The sequence below is a fragment of the Hylaeus volcanicus genome, chromosome 4, assembly GCF_026283585.1.
Source record: "Hylaeus volcanicus isolate JK05 chromosome 4, UHH_iyHylVolc1.0_haploid, whole genome shotgun sequence".
Classification (NCBI taxonomy): domain Eukaryota; kingdom Metazoa; phylum Arthropoda; class Insecta; order Hymenoptera; family Colletidae; genus Hylaeus; species Hylaeus volcanicus.
The window spans coordinates 25,045,302-25,072,425 of record NC_071979.1 but is presented as its reverse complement, the minus strand read 5'-3'; the positions used below and the strand labels follow the sequence as shown (position 1 = coordinate 25,072,425).

The window sequence follows — 27,124 nt, the reverse complement described above, 5'->3', positions numbered from 1 at the left end:
AATGTTTAAACCACGCTTGAGTTTGGAATAGAAGAATTGTCGAGCAAAGATTTTTAATCGATTCGAGCAGAATTAGCATCGATCGGTGGCAAGGACGATCGGAGGAGCGACGGCGAACGAGCGCGAAGAGGAAAGCTCGAGGGAAAGACGAAAACGCAGCGTGTCAGGCTCAAGAGCGTGCAGTCTTTTCGGCCATTTTGGTGTCTAAGAAGCACTCTAGTCCGTCTTGTGGCCTGTCGATCTCTCCCTCCCTACGATCCCTCCTCCCCGCGCCCTCGACACTGCTCGGTTCGTCTCTCTTTCTCACACTCCCTCGCTCTCTTGGTCTCCTCTCGCCCCTCCGAGGCCCCTTCCTTTCTTCCCTCTCGGTGTGTCGCGTGCGCGCGAGCGCGAGCGCGAGTGCGCTCACACGTACACGCGAGCACGCACACTACTATCCGTTCGTACATGACGCGCGTATGTACTCCGTGTACTCGTACACGCGCTCTAACCGAACTGTTGGCTCGTCGTGCAGGATCTATCGTCGATTCCCGACCTTTCCCTCGAAACAACGATAGAAACAACGCCGGTACTCACTGTCGCGAAGAATCGCGTACGGGGGCTGGCACTTCCTTCTTCACCGTTCTTCTTCTTCTTCTTCCCTTCTTCTCAGAGACGTTCGAGGCGGCTCGCCACTCTCGCGCCGAGCCGGTAGCCGCGCTCCGCGAGCATCTTCCTCGACATTTTCTTCCTCGAATCTCCTGCTTTTGTTTTCACGCACCGGTGTACAGAACAGGGGACAAAGAACGCAAACGAAACACAGGCGAGCCCGAACCGACGAGGTCTCGTCGACCGACGCGTACGAAAAAGGAGATCGAGCGAACTAAACGAAACGGAATCGACGGTTGCACCGAACTCTTCGGTTGTACCCCCCTCCACCGTCTTCCTTCCACGCAAGGAGCCTGTTGCTCTCCTCCGTTCGATCCTTCCGATCCTCGGGGGCGCCGCTACTCTTCGCTCTGCTCCGTCTCTCGTTCGTTTCCCGTTTTCCGTTTCCTCGGGCAATTCGATTCGACGAGCGACGGGAAATTGGTACGAGCGCGATTCCACCGACGGATCCGCGTTTCGGTGCGATCGTTATCGACCTAGGATCGCGACAGCCACGAGGTCAACGTCGATCGGCCGGACACCACGGTTGCTCGATTCGGCTCGTTTCTTTCTTCCCGACCAATTTCTCGGGGATTGTTGGTGGCACGTAAAACACGGGATCGGGAAAACGACGAGTTTACGCGGCGTATCAATCGCGAACCGCGTGCACAACACAACATCAGCAACAACAGCAGCAGCGACGACGACGACAACGACTCGTCTCGATCCTCGCGACAATACTTTTCCTTCCAATTCCTTTATCTTCCAAGCTTCTTCCCCGCGACGTCGCTTTCGCACTCTTCGTCTCGATCCCTCCCCGACGCGACGGCGTTCCCTGTTATTTACTTCGCGACGTATAAACACGGCCCGACGAAAAAACACCGAACGTTTCTTGCTTTCGTGTTTGTTTGTTTGTTTGTTTGTTTATTTGTTTTAACGGGGTTTCTTCTTGCTTCCCGTGTTTTCCCGTCACTCCCCCGTTGTTCTCTCGCGCGTTCCACGGGCGCACAGGCGAGAGGGAGATGAGGCGACACACGCACACGCACCACTTGCCCAGGCCTCGACGTTTGATCCGGCTCCGGATATGCGACGTTCGTCGAGTTGCATTGGGTCGCGCTGCGCTCCCGTAACTGCATCCGCGTCGGACGGTGCGGCTTGCGCGCTAGGAACGCCGCCATCCAACCACCCCACCATCTTCGTCCCACCACCACCACCGACAACACCACCACCACCATCCTCCTCGCCACCGACTCCGCGCCACTACTACTACCACTACGACTACTACTACTGCCACCCGTCACCGCTACGTCGCCCCGGCGTGTCCGTGCTACCCAACACGCGCGATCTTCCTCTACTTGCCCGCCGCAGCTACGATTTCGTCGTTCTCATCGTCGTCGTAGCCGTCGTCGTCCAGTTGACGCTGTTTCGACCACGACCACTACCACTGCTATCGCCATTACCTCCGTCACTGCCACCGTTTCCCGACGATGAACCGCCACACGCACGGGTCACTCCGGTGTGCCACCGTCGGCGTCGTCTCCTCTAGGAACAGCGAGTTACGAGCACTTGCGAGCACACGAACCAACTGCTGCTCTGTCCTACGAGCAGTCGTCGCGAGAATCGCGAAACTCCGCACCATTGCACCGCCGGCCGAGTCTCTATCGTTGTTCTTGTTGCCGTTGCCGTTGCCGTTACCCGTTGCACACGTCGTCTTCCTCGACGATGCCTCGCGATCGTTGCTCCAATTGCGCGTTTCGACTACCGTGATGACTCTCTTTACTCGAGCTTGTGTGTTCGCTACGCGGGACGGTACACACGCTGCTGGCTATGTAGCCGAGAGATTTGGACTTTTCGCACTCGACAACTTCCGAGCCGAGCGAGACGACGAGATCGATCCGTCTCGCGTGCCGGGATACTCTTCCGAACTTGGCGAAAGTACCTTTCCTCCGTTACGGACCATATTACTTCAACTTACCAATAACGTTTTAAATGCATATCTTAAAAAAATTATCAAAGAAGAATAGAAAGAACAAGCGACCAAACAAACGTATCCGTACCCGTACACGCCGTATTTAAATTTCGTTCGTAGATAGCATCGATTGCCGTTCCTTCCAGCGATCTCTGTGCACGGTTATTAACGATCGACCCGTCCCGGTGCATATACGACGCGTATAACTTCATTCGGAGGCTACATCGTCTTTTCACGAACGAGCCTCTGTTCCCATGTCGGCGTCGCTTCGTTCAAGATTTCGTATATTCTTCCGAGGCGATCGAAAGTTTCTGCGATGTCGCCTTTGTTTTGTCACCGTAGTCTGATTTAGAGGCTACGTGTTGCGTTACTCGAAGACATCAACTTCTATCTTTAGAGAGAACGGTTGCTCATTTCGTAAAGCCGCGATACGTATTTACTATACAGCGACGCGTACACGTTCTGGTTCCCCCGGAACCTGTTTCAGTCGCATTGCTTTGTCTTACGGTCATAGATCGCCTTAATGCATTCTTACATGCGAGTTTTATCGATTTCCTTGCTCTCCCGCCCCGTTCCGAGTTTTCTTCGCGGAACACGAACCGGCTAGAATCCAATTTAAGAATGCTTCGTCACGAGGTTCTTGGAAAACGCGCGGCGATCGAACTTCGTTTCCCGAACTGCTCGAAAACACCGGCGATTATTCGCTACCGTGTTCGATTCGTGCGAAACAATTAACCGTGAGATGATGTTCCGTCTGTTCTTTGTATTTTTCCTCCTTCAAAATTAAAAACAGTAAAAAAGAAACAAACAAAAAAGCAGAGCAACGACACGTATCCCGAATACGCGCGTATGTAAATTTGCACGGAGTTCGAAGTAACCAAAGACCCGAGAGAACAATTAGGAGGATTTTTCATTGGTCGTATGTTTCCATCGACGTCAAGATTTTTCATTCGTCGTACATTTCCATCGCAGCGTATCCGATCCCTGCACGAGAACAGGCGAGCGCACACGCTAACGCGCGCACACGTTTGGTAACCCGGCTGATCTCCCTGCTCCTCCGCGCGCCACCGTGGCCATGACACTTTTAATAGGAGACAATTTGATGCAGTTGCTGCTGCGATTTGAAATTTAAAAGTTAATCGCTGATGGCGCAGCGCCTAACCGGCTCTATTCGCTTTTTCTGGAGATCGACGGGCAATAAATACGTCTCGACGGCCGAGGACGTCAGCGGGGAACAAAAGAACTCTCGTCTTTCGGGGCGTTCTCCTCGAACCCGCGGGATCGGTGCGACTCCGCGGCGCGTTTCGAAATTTACGTTCGCGGGAACGGATATTAATTTATTACCTGAAAATGCGCCGCGCGCCGTTTCCCGCGGCACGGGTATCGTAAAATCTTGTTAAATTGACCGTGAAGTTCTCATTAATGGGTGTACACACGATAAACGCGATTATAACTTTTATCTGGCCGCGTTTGATCCCCTCGTTTTCTTTCTTACCTCGAGTAATTGTCAGAACTCGTAAGCGCACACAGACGTATCTTTTTCCCCTACGTCTTCTCTCGTTGCACGCTTGAACGCGCGAAATAGTGCGTGAATTAAAAACTTACGATGAACGATACCGGTGTGGTCTAGAGTTTGGCCGGCGGAGTCACCGCCGAAAAAAATATGATTCTCTCCGAAGATTTCGCCATTTTAAGTTGGAACGAAAATTCCATTTTCGTCGGTTCCACGCGATAAATCGTCGCCTATCGAGCCTCCATAGGATAACTAAACATCGAAACGTCTCTCTATCTATCTCTTTATTGGTCTATCTTATCATCGGGCGAGGCTATCTTTTTCGCGCCTAGTTTCAAAACTTCGGAGAGGAGAGGAGGCGACGGAGAAGGGGATCACTGTAAAAGAGACGATCGCGCCGGACCTTGGGGCTTACGGACGGTTTAGAAATTCGTTAGATAATCCTGAGGCACGGCTTCGTGTTTCGTGTTTCAAGATGGCAGTCGAAAGTCGCAGATTAGATAGGGCTGGTGTCGACGCCTTAGCGGCTCTCCCAGCGACGACGCGCGTTATGCAATCCTCGCGAAATTGGTGTATCTCTGGAGATGGGCAAAGTTCTTTCTTAATTTTCATAAAAATGTTGGTAGACTCGAATTAATTTCATCGACACTTCGATAACGTAACATTTAACGAGAAGCTAACCGAACAAATTTTAAACGTCAGCTATTATTGGAATAAAATTTTCCTTATCTTCGAGTATTTTCTAATCAGGCTTGATCGTTGCCGATGCACGCTGCGGTTGTTTTCCAAGGCGCGCAATCGGCGGAGAACCAAGAAGCAGGGACGCTCCGTTTGTCCGTACCGACATTGTCGTTTAATGCCGCGAAACCAATTCCATGTATACTTGACATTAAATTTTCCGTCGGCCTTCTAAGCAGCGCGCTGTTATGTGGGTAGTCAGCCCGCTCTACAGCCTTTCTCTTTGCGAGCCAATGCCTGCCGCCACGTACCGAAAAATCTACGCCTACTGACGCCGCTTCGCACAACACAGAACCCTCGAAAGTCCTTCGTCTTCCAATCTTTCCCAAATTTATTTGTTCTCGTATCGGATTAGGAGGGAGAACTTTTCGCTTAGTAATGGACACATGTACGTAAACATTCCATGTTCATGGATACTGTTTATAAACGTACACATTTTTCGCAACTTTAGAGCGACACCATTCCACGTCGCGCGGAACAGATCCTTCCTTCCCTCCGCGCTGCTAATTTCGACCCGTTCGAAAGCTACGAAACTTCCTCCAGAGATACTTGTTGCTCGAATCGGTGGCCCGCGAAACCGAATTACGATTCGCACAACTAGCGGAAGGAGAATTCGTGGTTCTGGGTGCAGGCTACATGGTGCTCGATATTTTATGCAAGAGTCCCTCTTCGTAACCGCAGCCTGGACTGCTCCGGCGGTCGGGTACACGTACGCGTGCATGTGTGTGCACGCGCGTCGATGCCACGTGACGTCTAAATTCAGGCGGCCATTTTGGAGCATGATTCATTTGTTTAGAATGGGTCGGATAGGAGTAGGAGGCGGAGCCACGCACACACCAAATCTTCGTGAACGGTTTAGATACGAGCCGGACGAGGCGACTCGACCGAGGCCTGCCGAATCTTTCGTCGCCGCTGAAACGCACAGACTCTCGTCCAATCTTCGACCCCAACTCTTCTATCGCGACGATGGCGGTTCGTGGCTGTATTAGTCGAAATTATGTGTCTCGTAGTCCAATCAAACATTTCGTTCCATTTGTATCAATTGCACGTAAGTATAATGTCACGTTCTAGGTACATATCCGATAAGACTAAAAGAAAGTAGTATCCACGCTTACGAATAATAATATATAGACGTAGAAGTTTGTAAACAGAAGCGTGTCGTGTGAGAAAAATAGAGGCGAACTTTGCGTATTTTATTATCCGCTTGAAGAATTTTTACAAAATCGTATCAGTTTTCTAAGTTTTATCGCATGTACCGGGGAAGGCCTCGAGATAAGAGTCGAAAAATGTATAGAGACAAAACGAAGTATTTGATTCGATTACAAGACGTGTAATCGCTTAGAGGGTACTTCGTACAAAATGGAGTAACGATGATACGAATGGAACCCCACGGAAAAGAAACTTTCGTGCCTCGAGTCGACTCGTTCTCCTCCCCTCGCAGATTATTCGGTTGACCCTCGCGAAACCTTCACCGAACCGACGAATTTCGCGCCCTCGAACGTTCGTCGAGACAGCAGCCGCGTTGTCTCACTCGAGCTGGGATCAAGGAGCGCGACAAGGTTGCGAGGTACACGTTTATTCCCTCGAAAAGGGGCATGAATTATTTATCGTGCGCGAATAAAATGAAAGAGAGGAAGGCGGACGCATGGGACAATGACGATCTTATCGGTTGTACGCTTTATCGAGCCGAACCGAGTCCTCGCTCGAAATCTTTTTTACGAGTTACGTTGGACTCGGCGTCGTCGCCCAATTATCCGTGCAGGCGATTCGACTTGGCTTCTCTGAGATAGGAAAGCGTAATCCCTACCTAAATGTCGGCTTTTCCGCCGTTCGCGAGTCTTTCTCGACCGGTTAAAAAATTCGTGGAATCGGCCGAGACCCGAGAAACGGTTCCAGAGATTACGCAACGCATTATCGCAGACGCGCGGACGGGGAACGTCGGGCGACTCGTTCCCTCTCGCTCGTTTCCTCGAAGGAAGTTTCGGGCATGGTGGGGCATTGCCGAAACTGCGGTCGAACGGAGTGGCGGATGTGGAGCTCGGCCGCGCAGCCTGTCGGTGTGTGGATGGGCCCAAGGTCAGTGGCAGTGGGTCAGTCGGACCAATCGCCGTGCGACCGCTTCGGCGAAGGCCGCGCCGAATTCGATGCTCGGCCGAGCGGGGAGCCGAAAAGAAACGAAACGAAGCGAAGCGAGCCGTTTCGAGGACGGCCTACCGGCGGGCGTCGACGGCGTCGTTCTCCCCGTGGTCGTCGGGGATCGAAGCGTGACGCCGCATCGCGAGCGCGTGCACGGCCGCGGCGTTGATTCCGGTGTCGAGCAAGCGGTGCAGGAAAGAGAACGGATAGGCCGGTATCCGAGCCGGCCTTGACCGTATCTCCGCTTATCGCCGCGTTCGCGCTCCATAGTCGACGTCACGCGTCGCGTTGTCGACGCCGAGATTCCTCGCGCAGTGTACCCCAACGATTCAATCTGGGACAGAGTCGTCGATACCCGAATAGCTGAATTTATTTGCGAGACTTTTCGAAACTCTGCTGAATTTTATCGAGAAATATCGAAAACTACCGGGGTAACGTTCAACAAATGATTTCGATGCTGCATCGAAATTGATACACTTATTCGTTACGGTAATACGCATCGCCAGCTAATAAAAGGAATTACGTAATTTGCGTAATCGATATAATTATCGCGAAATTAATTCGAGCGATCGCCGACGTGGAAATTCGTGCCCGCGGACCAAAGTTAATAGGGCCGACATCGAGACGCATCCTACAAACGATTTCCATTACCGATGCATCGCGAAGGTAACGCGGTAGTCCCTTCCAATTGAATTATTGGATCGAATACGTTATAATTTGCCATTTTTTTTAATCGATAAGATACAGCTTCTAAATTCATTTTAAAGCTTACAGACCATTTTCACTTCCTAATTAACCAAATAACATAATCAAAACCTGTTTCCAGAAAATTTTACCCCCGTTCGTTCGAGACGGTACAACGGTCTTCGCCGGTCGCTGCGATCCGCGAGTCCAAGGTACGCTGACACGGAGTAACGCGTGCATAAACACCGGTAACGAACCGACGTTCACTCGTAAGTATCGCAGCCACTGTAATTGTTGTTACGTAAGTACTTGCGCGCAGCAGTGCTTCGCGCGAATAGCTGGCTGATCGCGAGCGAATCATCGGGCTTTCTCCGACGAGCAGCTCGAACGGAAGCGAGCCCCGTTGCGAGCGTACTTTTGACGTTGATCGAGGCTAACGTCCCCTTGAAACGCGACAGCTTTGCGCTATCTTCAAGAAAATCGAAAGGAAAGTATCCGCGGTCGGTGGAGGAGAACCTTGACCGTGATCGAATCGCACGTGCTTCGTTGTCAACTAGACGAGAAAGTGTCGATGGGACCCTTTCGCTAGCGAATATACCTATAGCCGAATATATCCGGGATCCACGAGACGATTTGTGTGAAACGATCGTCGGATATATCCGGCGTCCACATGACGCTATGATTGATACACGTAATCGATACAATTTTGAATAAAGTTTTCTACATACTAGAAATATGAGGATACTCTCTGATAGAAAGGAACGATTGTTTTATTAAGCTGTCATTTAACATTCCAAAGACTGTATCTACAAAAGCAGCCTGACAACACGCAATGTTACACTTTCGACGAACGCTTCCGTTCAGTGGCGGTACCCCGGCGGAGTAGGTAGCTGTAGCGAAAGGGTTAAAAACGCGATATATAACGTCACTTGTCACAGAGTAGCTGTTCTTCCTTGGGAATCATCGGATACTTCCTAATCGTGTTGAATTGTACGCGATGTAATCTGAAACGACGTTATTTCGTACTACTTATTTGAGAGACACTGCGGAACGTCCTATAGAGTCGAGAGAACTCCGAAACGCGCGGACCACTCTCAGTTTCTGGGACTAGAGCAACAAGTAGTAACCGCGTTTATATCGACGCCGTTGGCTACGTAGTGGATGCACAGTAGGTATTAGTATATATGTAGGTGCATATATAACATAGCCGAATATATAGGTTGGCCGGAGCACGGCGGCGGCAGCTGGCGCAGCAGCAGCCGGTTTAAAGCGCAGTCGGTTACCCCCGAAATTTTCCAAGTCGGATAAGGTGGGGGCAGTCCGTTGACTAGCACATAGCCACCCCCGAAATACATGGAACGGTAGCATGTACCGCCCCGTCTACCGGAACTGTATATGCACCCCTCTTATGTACCGGCTACAGACTGTCGATCGTCCAATGTCACAGCAACAGTTTGCCGCCGCGCCGTGAAAAACGTGGCGAACATTTTTTTTAGCCGGGCAAAAGCCAGCCAAGTTTATTTCGAATTCGAGGAATCCTCTTATCTGGATTTGCGGAAGAGATCGACGTCCTGGAGCCCCCGCTATACATACTCGGTCGAACGCACGAGCGGTCCGTTATCCGTGCTGTTTAATTGCCAACGAATATCGAACTATTTTAAAGATACTTTCGACACCGCGTCACCGGTGCCCCGAACGCTTCTACTTTTCCAACCGTTGGTCGTTCACGCGCCGCGATTCGATCGGGCCTTGCAGAAACGATAACGTCACGGATCGTTACATTTCACATGTTTACATTATCGTTGCACACCGTTCCGTTGGAGCGTGCACGCGCGGCAAATTACGGATGAACCGGTTGAATTTCGAAGCAACTCTGGTCACGTCGATTTCCGTTATCGAAAACATTTAACCGAATTATCGTCCCGGCCGATTACCATAGAGAAGCGATTACAACAAAGAGACCTACGGGCCCGAACGTTGCTAAAATCGACAGGGGAGTAAAGTAAGCTCGTTTCCGACTGGTCAAAGCTAAAATCAGGTTTATGTTATATTGGATTTCCGGCGAATTAAGCGCGCCGAAGGCCGTCCCTGCGCCCTCGATGATTTTCGGGAAATTAGCCGTTAATAACGACGAAACGCGGTTAACCGAGTCTTTTAGCGGGCCGCGCTCGACGATCGAGCGCGTTATTCGATTAAGCGTCGATGAAACGATCGAATCGCGGGCTGCGATAAAGCGACATCGATTAAATCGTTCACGGGCGACGCTGACGTTTCGAAGAAACAGCAAAATTATTTCGATTCCCGGTCGTTGACTTCGTTTGTACCTGTGCCAAGAGCAAACCGAGCCGCCGATGCGGTCTATCTACTCGCGGTGTGTAGAGGCGAGTTTGTACATACGGTACATATGTACGCTAGGTACGCGCGGCTCGTTTCTCGCGCAACAAGTAGGTATCGCCAAAATATGGCCAGACGACCGGCGAACGAGAGAGACGAGAGGAGCCCGGCTTCCCGCGGTACCCACGTATTCCTGCCACGATCCAACGAATCTCCGCATTTTCGAGCCCCAAATCCCGCAGTCGCGAGCTTTCGTCCCGTAAACGCCTCGTGACGAAAAGAACTCCAATCTCCGAGGACGTCCCTTGAGTGGAAGACGCCGTAATTCATCTCCTTTGTATTCCACCTCGAGGACTTCGTATTAAATTGTTTTCGGGTCTATGCGAAAGTACACGAAGTTTTAGTAATCGTTTTGCTGTTTTCTAAACCGTTTAAGAAGTAAGGAGCGATTTTTGCATCAACGCTTCGTGTGGTCTAGGATACTCAAACTCTAATATAGATTAAATAGATTAAATACGGTGCTTTACCTCATTTTAAAACCGTCAACTTCGAGAATCTGTATGTCTTTAAGCATGACTCGATCTTTCTCCACATTCGCACAAACTCCGACATATTTAAATTTGAAATCGTCGACGTCAAGTACAAAAGTATTCGATTTGCCGTGGAATGACCTGCGAGAGTGGATACGCGAGCCAGCGCGTCGGGTGTTTCACGAGTCGCCGGCGCTCGGAATCTCTGGCATCGTGCCAACCGATGTGATCTCTATCTCGAGATTCGGGGTTATCGATTCACGGTCGGCAACCTTAATTCAATTTCGACGCTGAAATGTGTAACAATTTATCTCTGCTTACCGCAACTGCTCCAATCGCTACAGTTTGTCTAAATCTCTGTACCTCCTCGTCGTGCTTCCACATATCGAGATCAATTTTGTCGCGCGTTCTCTCCCTGGTTTAACTGTATTTCTTCCAGCCTTAGGTTGCAGCTCTTCCAACCTCGCTACACTTCTCCTTTCTCCCCTCTCTAACAAGACATGCAACGTTACATATTTTATGTTCTCGTTTCGCAAGCTAATACAATGGTCGACTCGGGCCTCCGTCCGCCAAATTGTGCTGTAGTTGAAAGCTCCGCGCCAGGAAGCAATTTTTTAAAAAAACGAATCGCCTCTCGCATCCTCCGAGAAATTATGGCGTACCTTTCCTCTCGCATTCCTTGCAAATCGCAGCTAGGATTCGACGCTTTCCATGCGCCGCCCTCGGTCTCACGATCTTTCAAACGATTTGAATGCAACAGGCGAACATGGTCGCTCTGGCTGCGTACAAACGCTGTTAAAATGGGTTCCGAAACGTTTTTATTCGATCTTACTCGGTTAGCCGATGACACGGCATATGGGTCAGAGCGGGTCTGCAGAAATGCTTAAATGCTACGAAAGATAGTCTTGTGATAACGCGTTGGTTAAATTGGTAAAAAACGAGTTCGAAAGTGGTACCATCTTGCGAATGGTAAATGGTGTTCGAGAATGACGCTTAACGGGTGATAGATAATTTAACGCGCTTCGTAGTAATCGTTCGGATCGTTTGATTTTAAGGGCTAGACGATAGACGCGAGACGATCTAGCGCAAGCTCGTAGAAGACAGTCAGAGAAGATTTCATTGATCCCAACGAGTCGCGTCTTCTGGTTATCGTAGTCTGGTCTCGAGGTCCCGTGCATTGGATGCATCTGATATGCATGCAGACACGGAGACGCCTCGCTGCAAAGCGTCGTCGGGCGTACGCGCGTATTCGGGTTGCATCCACCGACGAGCACACCGGCGCTCGTTCCGTGTTCACGTACAGAGATCGTGCGAAGCTGTATGCGCGTAAACGCGCTCGAAACTTGCCACGTGCTTCCCCGTGTGTGTGCGCGCGCGCGCCATTTGCACGGTCACACGTGCAGGAGTGGCAGACGCGTACGGGCCCGTGCATCGCTTTCGGTCTACTACCGTGGTCGTGCATGTAGGAGCGCGCGCATGGATGCGCGCAAATGGCTCGACCGGCTGCATCGGTGCACGTGCGTGTCTGCACACGACCGTGCATCTGTATGCGCAGCGTGCATGTGCAAGTGCAGCCGGCTGCGCCGCGTCGGCTTGTATCGCTGCGAAACGCGATATGGAACACACTCGCTCTCGATGGGTCACTCTCACTCTCTCTCGGCCGAGAGGGAAATTTGGCAGCTGTTTTAAACCCGGCTAACTGGCGAAACTACCGACCCACCTCTGCCACGATCCTTCCGTCTCCCTTCTTCGCCCGCGAAACCAATTTCGCCTCTTTCTTCACCCTGGCACGCCCGCCTCTCGGCCTCGGGCTCTCTTTTTCTCTCCGCGCTCTGCGAGCTTTCGGGACTTGGAGTTCACTCAGACTATCGACTTTCCCTCTTCTCGGGAATCTAGTCGAGCACCGTCGTTTCGACGAAAAGTTGGGGATTGTTTTGAATTTTAAATCGTTTAAAGATAGACGTTTCGGTTAACAGGTTGAATAGAAAAAGAGCAAAATTTCCGGCTATTCTATCAACGTTTCCTCGTCCCTTGATCGATTTCAACGGTCGTGCCGTATCGAGAATATCGTTGATCGCGTGAAAAGTTGGTTGCACTCGAGCGTACTCGTCGCGTCGAACAGGCTGGTTCGGCAGCGGATGTGTCGCGCACGATTATTCGTGGCAGGCGTGCATACGAGGGCGCTTACTCTTTCGCATGGGTGTGCGTTTCGTACGTGCGCGTAAGTAGCCCGCACACGCGTGCCCGAAGCTTCTTTCCTCGTCCCTCTCTCTCGTTCCGGGGCACCTTCTCGCTTCGATGCGCTCTGGTACCGCGAACTCGCCGAACGTGTAGCTTTTTTACTACACTGACCTGGGTTAACTCGGTGTACAGTGCCGAATAATAAACCCGACGAAACCGCTGACCCCCTCTCTCTCCCTCTCCTCGTGCGTGCACGCAAAAAGCATAGCATGCGCGAGGTTTCCGTATACTGTCCGCGCGATCGCACCGACGCAACACGCGCGCAAAACCGCGATAGCGCTCGCGAGCGCGCCCTCGAACCTACTCCGCCCTCCAGCCAAATATAAATGCGCCGGTGTGCCCTGGTGCATCGCACACGTACACGCAACACTCGCGCGCGCCAACGAGCGCTCTCGTGCGGGTAGAATGCACCGAGTGGCACACAAACGATCCAGTCCCGAGGGCAGGGCCACGGTCACCCGAAAATACTGCTGCACCGAGTGCTCTCACTCTCGTTCGCAGTTCGTGTTCGCGTTCGCTGCTCGTCCGCTTTCGCTCTCTCCTTCCCTCTCCGTCCCTCATTTTACCCCCACCTCTTTTTATCCTTTTTAGCTTCACCCTCTTCTTCTCCCGTTTGCCTCGCTGCCTTTCAATGGCCCCGAGTCTCTGTGTATTCGCGTATTGTACGCGCTACCGGCTGATTCACGAATCGCGGCCCTCTCGACTCTGCGCGACCGTGGGATCGACCGACTCCGATATTTCGCGGGTACAGATTACGTCGGGGGATCCGAATCGAGTCATAGGGTACCTGGCGAGGTTCGTTACTGTATCGCGTTTACTCGAAAGGAGAACATCGTTGGTACAATTCTGTAGTATCCGCGCCTCCCGTACCCAACAAATAAGGAGTCAAATAAGAACACGAAATGTAGGGTACGGGATTGGTCGCGTAGGTAAAGCGGTCGATTGTGGATCCGAGGATCGTGGGTTCGAATCCCCGTGCCTTATTTTTCGTTCAGACTCTTACAATTCATAATTATTCGATTCATGCACGAATCGCGTGGAGCGTTAGGTCTCGTTGCGAAAGTCCTTTGGAGTCGGTGGCGAGACCAAAAATGATTCCTGACTCCTAGGGGTTGCAAACGCGAAACAGAGGAAGGGTAACCGATGCTGGAATTGCGATCGTAGCTAGAGGACCGACAGGTTTTGTCGGGGGACGAATCGTCAGGCTGTGGGAAAGAGCAGGAGGGACGGAACTCGCGTATGGCAGGAACGTGGAAGAGCGGTCCGGCGCGGTGATTACGCGCTCGGGGCACTCTTGGAACAAAGCGCCCTCTGTCCCTCAGAACACGCGACGACCTATCCCAATGCAGTGCACGCGGAATCGGCCTCGATTCGACTGTACCGCACGACTCGTGCGGCTATGCGAATCGAAACACCATTTTCAGCTATGCGCGTTGATCTTCCGTTGCATAATGCGCTCGATTGAAAACTCGATGATAGGAATCCTTATCGAGAATTTGTTTTGGTAACATCGATCCTCGCGCCTCGCGATCTTACCAGGTCGAGCGCCTGCCGATCGCAACGCGTCCAACGACAATCTGGAGCCGTCCGACTACGGCTGTGACTCACTCGCGACAGTCAGGTGAGTCAATACGTCGCTGGCTCCGATAATAAACGATCACCAACACAAACGCATAAATCCCACGAATCTTGACGCGCAAAACTCAATTTGACGACGGTGCAACGACGCGTGGAATTTTATCCGACTATCTCCGCATGCACCGGCGTCGTGGATGCGCACCTTGTCCCCCTATCTACGAATAACACCATTTACGCGACCACGATAACGTCACCACCGAATGTGGGCTACCTCATCGCGTAATTTTTGTCGAACAAGTAACGCGTACGAAAGTTCTCGTATCGATACAGCGTCGAAGAATGTATTAGACATTTGTTCCTTTGTACAAGCTGATGTTAATGTTCGCGAGTCCGCCACGAGCAACGCGCTCGATATCGCGCCTTTGTTCTGTCTCGGTGAGACAAGGTTCGAAGGTTGCTTTCGTTCAGCTTTTAAATTTCCTCGTACACTAAATAAAAGGATCGAACTCATTCGTACCTTCAGGGGCTGTAGCTACGTTCGATAGTAGCTACGGTACGGGGTTTAGCAATCCCGAGATACCCGAGCTGCGAGGGGCCCAGTGACTACTAAACCAATAGATTACTAAACTACTCGCTCGCTCGAAGACAATCGTTGAACGCGATTGAACGCTTGAAAAACAAACTTGTTTTCTTACAATATTCGATTAGGCTCGTCAAAAATGATGTATCGTTTTTTAAAATGGTCATCGATCCGCGCGCGATGGTCGAGTTCGTATTTCACGGCATCTATAGGCTTCGTAAAACTGGGGATGGTTAATAATTTCGTGTTATAAAAAGGGGTCGCGACTGAAAAAAGTTTCAGAAGCGGTGCTATAGTTAACGATCGAGCGTTCGATGCAATAGGAAAGTTGCAGCAAAATACTCACCGGGTTCTCTCGATGTGTACACAGCTGCGAACTTCTGGCTGATCGTCGGCCAAAACAGGACGTCCCACCGCGCGTAAAACTCCACGATCTCTTGCTTTGGGCACGTGTTATCGATACGCGTGCCCTTTTTCCGCGATAAGGGATCAAATTCGTCGACGGTGTACTCGAACACTTCGAAATGCACTGGAACGCGTTAACCGTAATCCATCGATCCCTTCCACGCGATACCAACAATTAAAACCCGACGACGCGGCGCACTTCGTCTTTCGAGATTCCCGCCGCGACTTGTTTTCGTTCCTCCAACACACAGAAGTCGGTGTTTTCAATGTAAAGGTTGATTTATGCGTCAGATACGTTTATCGGTTGCACTCGCGCGGCAAACGAATTGTTACGGGTTATTCACTTTCGAAACGTCGTCGAAAACAACGTTCGATCGCGCCGAGAATTGCTGGCTGCCGAAAAAATTCGACTAAAATCGAACACCGCGAAAATTCTGCCGTGGTAATCTTCGCCCCTTGCGCACAATACAGAAACTGCACTTGGATGGATATCGCACTTTAAGTACCATTCGATAAACGATAAGAACTAGCTGGTAAAAAGGGTTATCTGGCATCCGATAATTTTCACCGCGTTCGATATCGTGTCGATCGCGCAAAAGATTCATCCAACTGCTATGCAAGGATTACGTAAGCTTCCTTTATATCTAAAACCAAATTCACGTTCGTTGAGTTGCGGAAATAAATGATTTCTATTATTTCAACAAATAACGAGTGCTCGATGGTTCGGAGCACGAGTTCCGTTCGTTCTTTCGCGAGCTGTTCCCGATACTTGGCGAGTTTCCTCGTTAAACAAAAAAAAAAAGAAAAGAAACAAATACACACGCACGCAGAAAAATATAAACGGCAAACCAGGGAGCCTGGAAATCCGAGAGGGCGAATATTTGAATTCGGCGAGTTGTTCTTAGTCAGCTCGAGGATCGTCAGCGTCTAGACGCGCGCACACGTTTCGCGATCTTAACGTTTCCCAACACACGCGCAGACACTTTTATTCGGCTGGCTTAGCCGCTCGGTCTCCAGTTCCTACGAAAATGGGCCGTTTAGGGCCGTCGGCGGAGCCCAGCGTCGTTGAACTCTGATATCGCGTGCACGATGGAGAAACTGCACCTCGTGCGTGGAAAGCGCACTTTAAGTGCCGGCCGCGAAGCTGATTCGCCAGCTTTGCTTAAAGTGTCTCTGTTTCGCTGACTCGGACATGTTGTTCCGTACTGGCCGTCTGCACGTTCCGTGCATCCAGATAGCACCCGTCGATTCACTAACCTACCTCACTCCTCCGCTACAGGGTGGTCCAAATTCTGCCTCGCCTGCGCCGAACACCACCACCGATGCGCTCCAACGCCCACGCCAACCGTTGATGCAAGTATATGCAAGCTCTTCCCTCTTCGTCTCCCCGTTCGCTCGATCGACGATCGTTCGATCTCGCAGCAAACGAATAGTCGATCCACATGAACGTCGGATAACGAAACGCACTTGGAAAAATAAAAACGAAGGATGGAATTATTTTTAATAATCGTAAATTTAACTTCGTTGCGTTAATCGATATTTTCGATGTCGCTTCTGGCCGTACGTTACGTACTATTAATTTCGAATTCTACAAACGTGTTCTACGAGGGGAGCCCTCGTCGTGGCCAAGAAAGTTATATAACGAATGCTCCAAGGCTGAGAGTCATTTTTGATTAATCGATCCATTATTGCGAAGAATCTATTGCAGCGAAAGTTTCTATTAGCGCCTCGTTAACGTCTCAATCGAACGTTCAAGTGCGCGAATACGCGGCCGTCCGATCGTTAGATTGTGTTTATGAGCTTTTTTTTTATTCAGCGATGCCTAGTTTCATGCTCGCTAGTTTCTGTAATCGTTTGTATTTTTTTTTTCTTCTTTTTGCACAACCTGTTTAACAACTTTTTAACGCAATGGCCGCTCGTTCGACGCGACTCCGATTAAACCACAAATAGAAATAAATCTGTGTCTAGTTCCATAACGTAATTCCGTCGAGAATAACGATGTGTATCATTATTTACACCTCGAGCGATAGCACTAATTTTTTCTCTTTTTCTGTCACATACTTTAAAAATACCTTTCTTGCATTCGTACGCTAACGCATACGTAGCTAGAATGTTAATTATTAGACAGCTTTGTCCAGAAACCAATCCACTTTCTCGTACTTATAGTACCCGATAGGATATTTCAGTTAATGAATAAACAATAAGAAGAAGAACAAAGGCCGTCGAAAACAAAGTTAACGGAGCAAGCTACCGTGGCCACGGTAGGCCGCGTCGTTCGTTAATCGAATCAAGCGAAGTGTTAATCATTGTTCTCGTGTATATCGCGCGACGTCGTAACACCGAATTCGTTAATCGACGCACGTATCAAAGATCTCTGGACTGTTGATCCGTCGTATTTGTAATATCGAATATACGCGTCCGCGTAAAACGTTCGGTCGAAGCTAAAGGCCAAAATATAGTAAGTAGAAAGTAATAGTAATGTTGCTGCAAGTCTCGTCTCGTTTGTACGTACACGTGGTCGTTGGATCGCGTCGCATTGGAACAATTAGGAATCGATCTTGGCGATAACGTCTCGGCGTGGAGTCGATGGGAGGTGTTTGTCTCGCTGCTTTTCCCGAAATCGAGGAGGATAGGCTTTTATCGGTATCCGTCTGTCCGCCAGACCGCCAAAATACGTCCGTTATCTGGCAGCAACGAAGAGGTACTCACGTGTCTGTCGCTCGATAAGATTGCATTATATTTCGACGGGTCCCGTTTGCCGGGAATATAATTAAACCATGAATAAAGACGCCCCCGCCGGCGTCCCCAGACAGCCGACGCATCCCGACCGATCGTCGTAAGCCCGATTAATGGAATTCTATCGGGAACAGCCGCGTCATTGGCCGCGTGTCCGAGAGACGACCTTATCGATGCGCTATTTCGGCGATGATAACGTCACTCGACGTCGAACGGTCCACCAGACCAGGTGCGGATCACGTATTCCTCTGCGTCGCGATAAATCGACTCGTCGATCCACTCGCTTTCGCCTTCTTCGACCGGAGATTCGCCGATCGATTCCAACCGATCTGCATCCTCGGCCATGCGCGACCTACGCTCGCGTGACTCGGCAACTTTAACTTATACTTACGCAAGATTTCGGAATTTCTTTTCTCTCCCTTACGTTTAGCTCGCGTGAAAACAAATCACGAAACCATCGGAAAGATGTTTGAATGTAATACTCGGAACACGATCGAACGTATTCGATTAACGAGAAAATCGGAAGACGCGAGTTCTCGCGTTTTGCTACATACACGTATGAACTTGGACAACCCATTCCGAACATGTGCCGCGTATGCGACTCGATTCTCACGACTCTCGGTCTGGTTACACTCGAGTAGCGTAAACCTATAGCCGACTTCGTGTTTGTATTCAAGGTTTTGAATAGCCGTATCGACTGGCCTGAAATCCTGTAACTTTTTTAACCGGACGATCCACCTGGAACGCGAATGAAATTCACGGATGAGGAAAGTAAGCTACGCGTCAGAAGCGACAAAAATTTGACGCCATCCAAAATGGTACCAGAAAAAAAGTGATTCGTCCTCGTGAACCGACTGGGCGGATATTTGGGGGAAGACGATTTATTTTTCGATCGCCTCGAAGCGAACGCAGAAAGCGCGTTCCCTCGTTGATGAAATAACGGAGACGAGGAACGCGTGGGAGGCCATCCAGCCGCCTGTACGACCAAACCAGTTTCTCGTTTTAATACGTACTCGTGTTTACTGCAAAAATAAAAAGGAGGGTTTCGAGTGCGTCCCGCGCTGTCCATTAGCATCCTCCCGTCAGCTGATCGTCACGATGCGTCGACGATTTTTTTCGGGTCGTTCGTTTTCAATGGTCGCGCAGGTAAACGGCTCGAGAGGACAAAATTTAACGTCTTCTGTCGCTAATTAAATATTCTAATTTTTTTTTTTTTTTTAATCGAGCAACGAAAGTACCTTACAGGAAGCTATTTATAACCGGTATTTACAAATGAGTCGTCCCACGTTCGCGTCGATAGGTTGCGCGACGACGGCTCGTAGGTACTCGCATTTCGTAAGGTCGCGTGTCGTCATCGGACTCCTCGGCGCACGAGTGAATTTCAGTAATTGTTTTGACGCGTAGAATCGATCCAGCGAAAGTGTCTCCGATATTTATTAACGCCCTGTATATCTGCGACGATCGTCTAGACGTCGCAGTTCTGTTTGTTCTCGAGAGGGTCCCCGATCGCGCCTTAAATTCAGTTTTATCTCGTCGCACTCTCGGCTTTCCCTCTCCTTGTTCCGTCCCTGTCGGTTTCACGACACGTCCCTCTCGGTTCCCGTCGAATGTCGCGCATGAATCGACCGATAGCAGCTGGCCTCGCTCACACGTCTAAACGGGGTAAACGAACTCTTTGTACCGTCGAGTGGGGCACCGAATTGCGAGCCCAAAGTGCATCCGACGATAACGCAGCCCGATATTATGCTCGTTTCGCAGTGACGCATGGCGATTCCTTAAAGAGCTTCTGTCCAGCGGCCCGCGCTCTTTATCGACGCTTCACGATCGACGGATAAACCTTACCCCTCCCTCTGCCTCCATTCTCGCGAAATTTTTGGTACACGAGTGCCGGGGTAATTCGTTCTCTTATCGCAATGGATATCTTTTCGCCCGGATCAAAATCTTAACGCTTCGAGTGACGCTGACCGATCGGAGTGTATCTATCAAATATTTAACGACGCGTTTCGACTGTTTGTATTTACGACTCTCTTTCTTCTATCGAACTGTACTACGATGCAACGAAGAATTTATGTTTCACGTTTTTCTCATCGGTGAAAAATATGGAGAGTCTCGACGGGGAAGATAGCGACGCATCGGGGACGAGGAGGAGCGTATCTCCTCGTTAGACGGCAGCTAGTGTTTCATCGAGAATGAAACGCGCGCTAGAATCTCGTCAATTCGCGTCCAACGGCTAATTCAGCGAGCGATTGGTTCGCTCGCGCGAGATTTCAGCACGTACGGCGGCGGTCATCCAGGTTAAGGTGTCACTGGATGTCCCATTACTTATCAGACGCGTGGATTCCTTCTACTCGAGAGTCGATTGGACCGTTGATTCGCGGCGACGACCTGGAAATCCGCGAGCGAAATTTCTTTGAAAGTCATACGATGCGTGCCCGGACGCGAGACGTTGCAAGGTTCGCGGCGTAGCGTTTTATATCGGGTATTTAAAGAGGGGAAAAACGGAAGGAAGCCTGAGAATGTTTCAGGTGAAAATCCAGCGATGTCGAGGATAATAGCACGAGCCGAAAACGAATCGAGAAAACCGCGAGGAACAAAGAATCCTTTCTCCTCCCTTCGGCGGTGGTGTCGCGGAAGATAACTGCGCGAATACCGCCGTTATCGCGCGAAAGGGTCCGTCGAAAAATCTCCCCTCCCTCTCTAGTCGAAGGATCGTGCCCATTCGAAGCGGTTTCCGTGGCATTCGAGTTTAGTAGGAGGTCCTTTGCCTTCTCACGATGGCGACGCATGGCAGTCTCCGCTCCGCTCCCGCAAAAGCAAGATAACCGGAATACAGGTTTCTGCGGATAGAGTTGTGCCGTGACGACGACGTGAAATGGTAGGGGGTATACCGGTAGAGATGCTAATGTCGGCCTTGTGCCACATACCCGTGCTCCTGGTGCCCGTCCACACGCACTTACACCAACTCCGACGATATCGTGAGTATCGACGAAGCGAGAGCACGCGGTCGCGCTCGCGCTCACCCCTGCAGCACGCACACGCGCGAACACGCGTGGCTGCCCGCTTCCATACACGCACCGATCGACTGCAATCCGAACGAATGCGGACCGGTACGCGAGCTACGCACCGAAACGCATCGCCGCTCTGTACTCTCTTCTTTCGGCGCTGCTGACTCTATATGGCGATGCCAGACCTCTCCTCGATTCGAGATACCAGAACCGGCCACGCGGACGTCGGATTAGTTTCTGAGCGGATCCGGTACACTTCTCGAGCCGCGAATTGCACCGACTCGTAGCCAAAATCGTACGCCATTCGTTAAAATACCATATATCTCGCTGAGCCAGAAATCTCGGAGATCGAGTGCCTACGACGCTTCTAACGATTTCTTAGAAAAACCATTTCATCGACATTGTCCTTTAACGATCATTCGAGACTCCGTCCCGCAAGGATTCGTCTCCGAAGCGGATGCGTCCGCTCGGTCGTTTCTCCACGGTTCGTCATTCTCTCGAAAAGCCTTGAATTACGTAAACGCCGACAGGATTCGAAGGGGAGGCGTGCAGAGACCGATGGAGCACGCTCGATGGACGAGAAAAATCGTCGCGTTCGTCGCCGTAGTCGTGGCGCAGGCCTAGGCTAACTGGCTGCCAGGTTGCTGCCGCGGCGCATTATCGCGAGCGTCGATCGCAATTTCATCGCGAGCAAGAAAGAAGGTTAGGCCAGGCCAGGCCTCGGTATAGGTTAGGCGCGTTGTATCGCGCGAAAATCGCGTGAAAAACTGGCTGTCCTAGAAACAGACTGGCCAGTCAGTGGCACAAACCGCTCCTGACGTGTGCGCTGGTTTGCCACCGCGCACCTTCGACCGTTCGGTCGCGTTATCGGCCGCTTAGGTGGAACCCTCCGCGAATTTGATTTTCTAATCCTCGGTCGAAGGCACCCCGACCCTAGGATTCGTTGGAAAACGATCGAGTTTCTCGCTTTCTTACGAAATTCTTACCGCTCGTCCAAGGATGGACTCGAACTAGAGTTGAAAGTTGACATACGATATATTCAACTTTTACGCGTATATTTCGTGGAACGAGATATAATTTCCTAACGCTATTCCCAGGTCGATGGTGTTGCTTCGAATGGCAAACGATTAAATCTAGAATTAATAATAAAGCGTTGGCAAACCCACGGGATAATTGCGACGCTCGAATCCGCGAACGGCGCTCGTCGTTGGACGGTATAAACAGGCGCGTAACTCGTTACGCCACCCTTTTTTTTGTGCGACTCGAAAGTAGGTATCTATCGGCGGAGTGAAGCCGCAGAAAACAACCTTTGGAACGGCTGAGATTTTCCATCGTCCTCCGATTCCTCTATACCACCGCCAATCTTCGTGGCAATCGCGTTACGAAATGCCCTTCACAGGCCCCGCGCGCGGCCAATTTCTCGAGGCGCTTCGTGACACCGTGACTCGCCACTCGACCTAGTCTTCGATTCGACGAACAATTTAAACGGATGCGCCGATCTTTGAACCGAACAACCATTGCCATTTCGTCGCTCGACCGCTCGTTCCGCCACGTTCTCGAGCCTCGCGCGTGGTGGACCCATCCTCTCGTCCTTTTCGATTCGAGCGCGTCGATCCAATTCGCGGACGAGCGATTCGGGAACTCCACCTCTCGCGTCGTAAATGACCATCGTCTCGATACAAAAATCATCGAAATAGAAAATGAACAAAAGATACTTTGTTATTCGAGAGGCTTGGTTATACGATTAGTTCCGTCTCAATATTGATCGCAACCAAACGATCCCGACGAAGAGCATCGAATTCTATCGGCATCCGAGCGACTGCAGTAAATGTAAATCAGCGGCTTGTTGTTCGCGGCCGTGGGCTATGAATTTTCCTAGACGCGATCGCGCGCGCTAATGCGGTTTTCAATAAGACGCGTAGACCTCCTTGCGCAACAGGTAATTTTAGGAACTGATTTTTACGACGCGCTTCGAGTCTATGCTCGCTGACAGCTTACGTAACTTGTTTTGTTGTGAAATTTTCCCGCGAGCCTTCCTGGTACGCTTAAAAACGGGCGACCGGTTCGTCGCGGGGACTGCAAAACACGAGAAGATGCGCGTTCTGCTCGCAAAAACTGTGCGCGCGAGGTGTCCATCGATCCCGACGCGATTCTAAATAGTATCGATAGTAAACACGGTGTTTCGTAGCTGGTGCTGGCTACTTCTGCGACAGTTTTAGCCATTCCTGCGCTCAGTGCGCCGATCGGAAAAGCTGGCCGAGGTCGTCGCGGAGGAAAGCCGCGGAAGTTGCTCGTTCTGGTCCGAACATCGTTCAAGCGGCCTTCGATCCGGCGGAGATCGATGGCTCTCCCTGAGCGAATCCGAGGAAATCGTTGCTGGACGCGTTCTTTCGACGCGGAGGTAGCGATTAATAACATCGAGACGCGAGGCGATTAATCGTATCGCGAAAGACTTGTTTCTCTTTGGATGTCCTCGAGGAATTTTTTCTGAAATCCTCTGAAATCTCCTCTTTCAGTCTAGGGATGGGGAGCGCGAAGAGATTCGGGGACGAGACATGCAGAGAGCGGGAAATATGAAATTTTCCTCGTGGAATTTGACTTGGTTTGGGGGGGGGGGGGTGGAGGAGGGTCGGGTTCGAGAGACGTTGGGGAACGGAAAGGGGCGTCAGGAATCGAAGCGTTAGAAATCTCCACGGATTTATTATGCGGATGCCTGAGGATCACGGCGGCCGGCTCGCCGCGAGTAATAATCTTCGAGTGTTCTCTAATGCGAGTTGGAACCGGGCGGCCTCCAACAGCCTGAATTCGTCCCCCTTTCCCCATCACGTCCCCTGTCCCCGGTTCCTCCCGTCCCCTCCTTTCGACAGGAGGGACGGCCATCTTGCTTAGACCGCGGCATGTGCACTGCCGAATGCCGCCATGCTAACGCGACAAAGAAACTTCTAACTCGGTTTGTCGTAGGTTGCCGGTATCCGGGCAGAGGGGCCTCTTCCATCTCTCGGTGCCCGTTTCTCGACGGTCTCTCTCGTCCGTTGGGTTCGCTCGTTTCTTCCTTTCGTTCGTTCCTCCGCCAGCTCTGCGTACACCGAGAGAGACGTCGACCACTTCAAGGACGACGATCGTGCCGATCGATCAAGCCGCTGGATCGCTGTGGTAACTCCGACCAAACGACGTCTCTCTCTCTCTTTCTATCTCCATCTCTCTTTCCCTCTCTGGCCCCCCTCCGCGCTTTTGCCCCTCTTTCTCTATCCCTCTCTCGCGAGATCTTTCAAACTCGTTGCAACGCGTACGCGATCCGAGACTTTTCTAATTTGCTCGCCGATCAAAGTTGAGGGATGGTTACCGAAATTGGACCGCGTCCAACGCTCTCCGAAATCGTAATTTCTCCGACAAAACGGAGAACTTCGCCGAGACAGGGAAAGGGAAAATTATTCTTCGAATATATTTTAACTCCGCTTCGTATCCAGAATTAGAAAAGAATAAGGAGGCTTGAATCACCGCGACCTAATACGAACCGCGATTCCTTCCAGGACCGACCGACCGCGTTAAGGTAGCGCGTTCTCTCTGGTCAATTTCAAAGATGAGAAAACATTTGATACAAATATGTGAATATTTTAAACGAACCGTGTCACTTATGCTACCATGTTACTATAATGATGGCGCGTCGCTGTTCCCAGTGGCACCTTGCGGGCCACGGAAAATCTTTCGCGCCAATCCAGCGATCAAGATCGATGCAGCCGCGCGAACGATCGATGGCAAATTACGGTCGCCTTTTTCCAACGACGTGGCAGCGGTCTACGGCGAATCGGAAATTGTGTGAACCGTGCACCGATCGTGCCGCGGTGATATAAATATTCTCGCCCGAGTGAACGTGCGCGCAGTTTATTGTGATTCTAACATTGCCTCGATCTAACGATCGCGACTCGGATGAAATATAAAATTACGCTCGAATAGGAATCGCTGCTGGAAACAAAAACATCCGAATGTGTTCGCGGTCCTTCCAAGCATTCTTTTACTTTTTGTAGATTACAGGATCTCTCGCGTTCGTTTCGGTGGTTCAATTTCCAAAGTATAGGAATCTGCTTTCGATCAAGAATCTCTTTGCAATGGAGTAGAAAGGCGTGCATTCGATAATTGTTAGCCAGTAAGTGATTAAAGGAGACGCGGGAGGTGTAAAAGATGGATAGGTTGGAAACGACGGGAAGTCTAGGTGGTATTTGGCGAGAGGCGTGTCCCGAAATTCGGTGCTTGAATGGAACAATGGAGCGAGGCGACGCACGAGCGGGCGAACCAAAGCGGTGTAAGTAGGCGTGCACGCGACGGGTACGAGCGGAAGAAGCGAAGCCCAGCGATGGTTCTCGGCAGTCTCGTACGATACAACGAAACGATCGACAAGCCACGATTGTTCTTGGTTCACGCGGCCGGTTATCGGAAAACAGCCGGCCGTCTACTTTCGGAGCTTGCAACAGCACACCCAGCGTCGAGCGGGCGGCGGGCGGCTCGGGGGCTCGGCGCTGCAACAAAGGCGGCTGCTCGACACGGGCACAGCCTCGGTCGACGGGGATCGACGGAAACTCGACGCACGCGTGTCCCCTTTATTTTTAATCTCTGCTTTAAATCACCGAGCCGCGCGCTCGCGACACGCGTCCATGCCGTATTCGCAAATATCGATTCTGAAAAGCGCCGAACAATGCCGCTTATTTTCTGTTTTCAATGCCCATTGTGTCAGCCGTTGCTGGACAGCAACCGCCAGCGTTCCCTGTCTCTCTTTCTTCCGCTCCTACGCTCTCCATTCCTCTCTCTCTCGTTTCGACAAACTCCTTCTCTCTTTTTCGCAGAGTACCAACAGTCCTCCGTCCTCGCTCCGAGTTACTTGGAATTTTTCTCACCGTCTTCGCGCCGCGACGCCAACTTTTATACCGCTCTCTTCTTATCGTCGGCCCGGCTAGACGACTACCCTAGCCACCACACGTTTAGGGTACCGCGCTCCCAACATAAGTTGCCGAGGGTCTACAAACTGAAGGGAACCGGGGCAACGGGACCAGCTCGCTCGCTCCGCCCAATACACACTAAATATCACAATACACAAACTTCACTATTTGTCCGATCGCTGTAATATTTTAAAGTTACGCCAATGTATTCCATGTGTCGCATGCTTTCGTCACTCTTATATTTCTTACGGAATACATTGGCGTAACTTTGAAATATTACAACTATCGAACAACTACTTAAGTTTCTCCATGTCCGTGATTTTGTGACATCTTGCTACTACTATGTATTGCGTGGAGCTGCCTAGTCCTCCAGCTCCGGTCCCATTCAATTCGTAGAACCTCGGCAACTTAAGTTGAGAGCACAGTACCTATTCCAACATAAATACAATTCAATCCTCTTAAATACAATTCATCTCAACGAAATTTAAAAATTGTACAGTCCTATAAAATGGCGATACCGAATGGACTAAAAATCATTAACATTTTTCTTTGACATGGAGGTTCAGCCGCGTTCGTTGCTCATATTTGAAATGGTACCGATTTGCGCGTGCGCGCGCACTTCGTGCAAACCGAACGAGACCTACGGTTAGCATAGCAAACACAAAACGGCGGCAAATGACACAAGCTGGACGCGTGCTACGGCCTTTGGCAAATTTATATACCGCGCTACTGTCACCGGACGGAATGAAATCTCGTTGAATTGGACACGATGGCGCGCTGCAACGAGCCGTTAAGTTGCAAACGAACGCGCACTTACGGTCCGCGATATTACGAAAGCGATGCAGTAACCAGACGACGTCGTTCGCGCGTAAAAATACATTCTGTATTCCTCCGACGACGAACGCGAACGCGTGTATGCGACAGTTATGGTTGTTCGTGGAACGACGACGCGTTTTAATTACGACGGGAGAATCGTCCGATGCGGTGTCGTCTTTTCTCCTCGATATTGTTACTATTACCGAATCCAAAATTTATCTTCTTATCGTTGTACAACGAATACGTTCGCAACGAGTGAAAACTTTGCATTCGTTTGATTTCGCATCGATTCGCGCACCGA

General features: G+C 50.7%; 1 protein-coding gene and 1 long non-coding RNA gene across 7 annotated transcripts in view; one reads left to right on the top strand and one right to left on the bottom strand.

The window, feature by feature from the left end:
• The window catches only part of LOC128874536 (mushroom body large-type Kenyon cell-specific protein 1), an 81,408-nt gene extending 79,617 nt beyond the window's left edge, over positions 1 to 1,791 (bottom strand). For 2 of the 3 annotated variants that reach the window (XM_054119354.1, XM_054119356.1), the window contains exon 1: positions 577 to 1,790. The gene's annotated coding sequence lies outside the window, so the exon portion shown is untranslated. Of the gene's footprint in view, positions 1 to 576 lie in introns of all 3 variants that reach the window. The other variant, XM_054119355.1, reaches the window with a different exon arrangement.
• Positions 1,792 to 7,158: 5,367 nt separating this feature from the next.
• The window catches only part of LOC128874540 (uncharacterized), a 151,940-nt gene continuing 131,974 nt past the window's right edge, over positions 7,159 to 27,124 (top strand). For all 4 annotated transcript variants that reach the window (XR_008456664.1, XR_008456665.1, XR_008456663.1 and 1 more), the window contains exons 1-2: positions 7,159 to 7,649; positions 7,810 to 7,936. This is a non-coding gene — a long non-coding RNA (uncharacterized LOC128874540). The remainder of the gene's footprint in view (positions 7,650 to 7,809; positions 7,937 to 27,124) is intronic.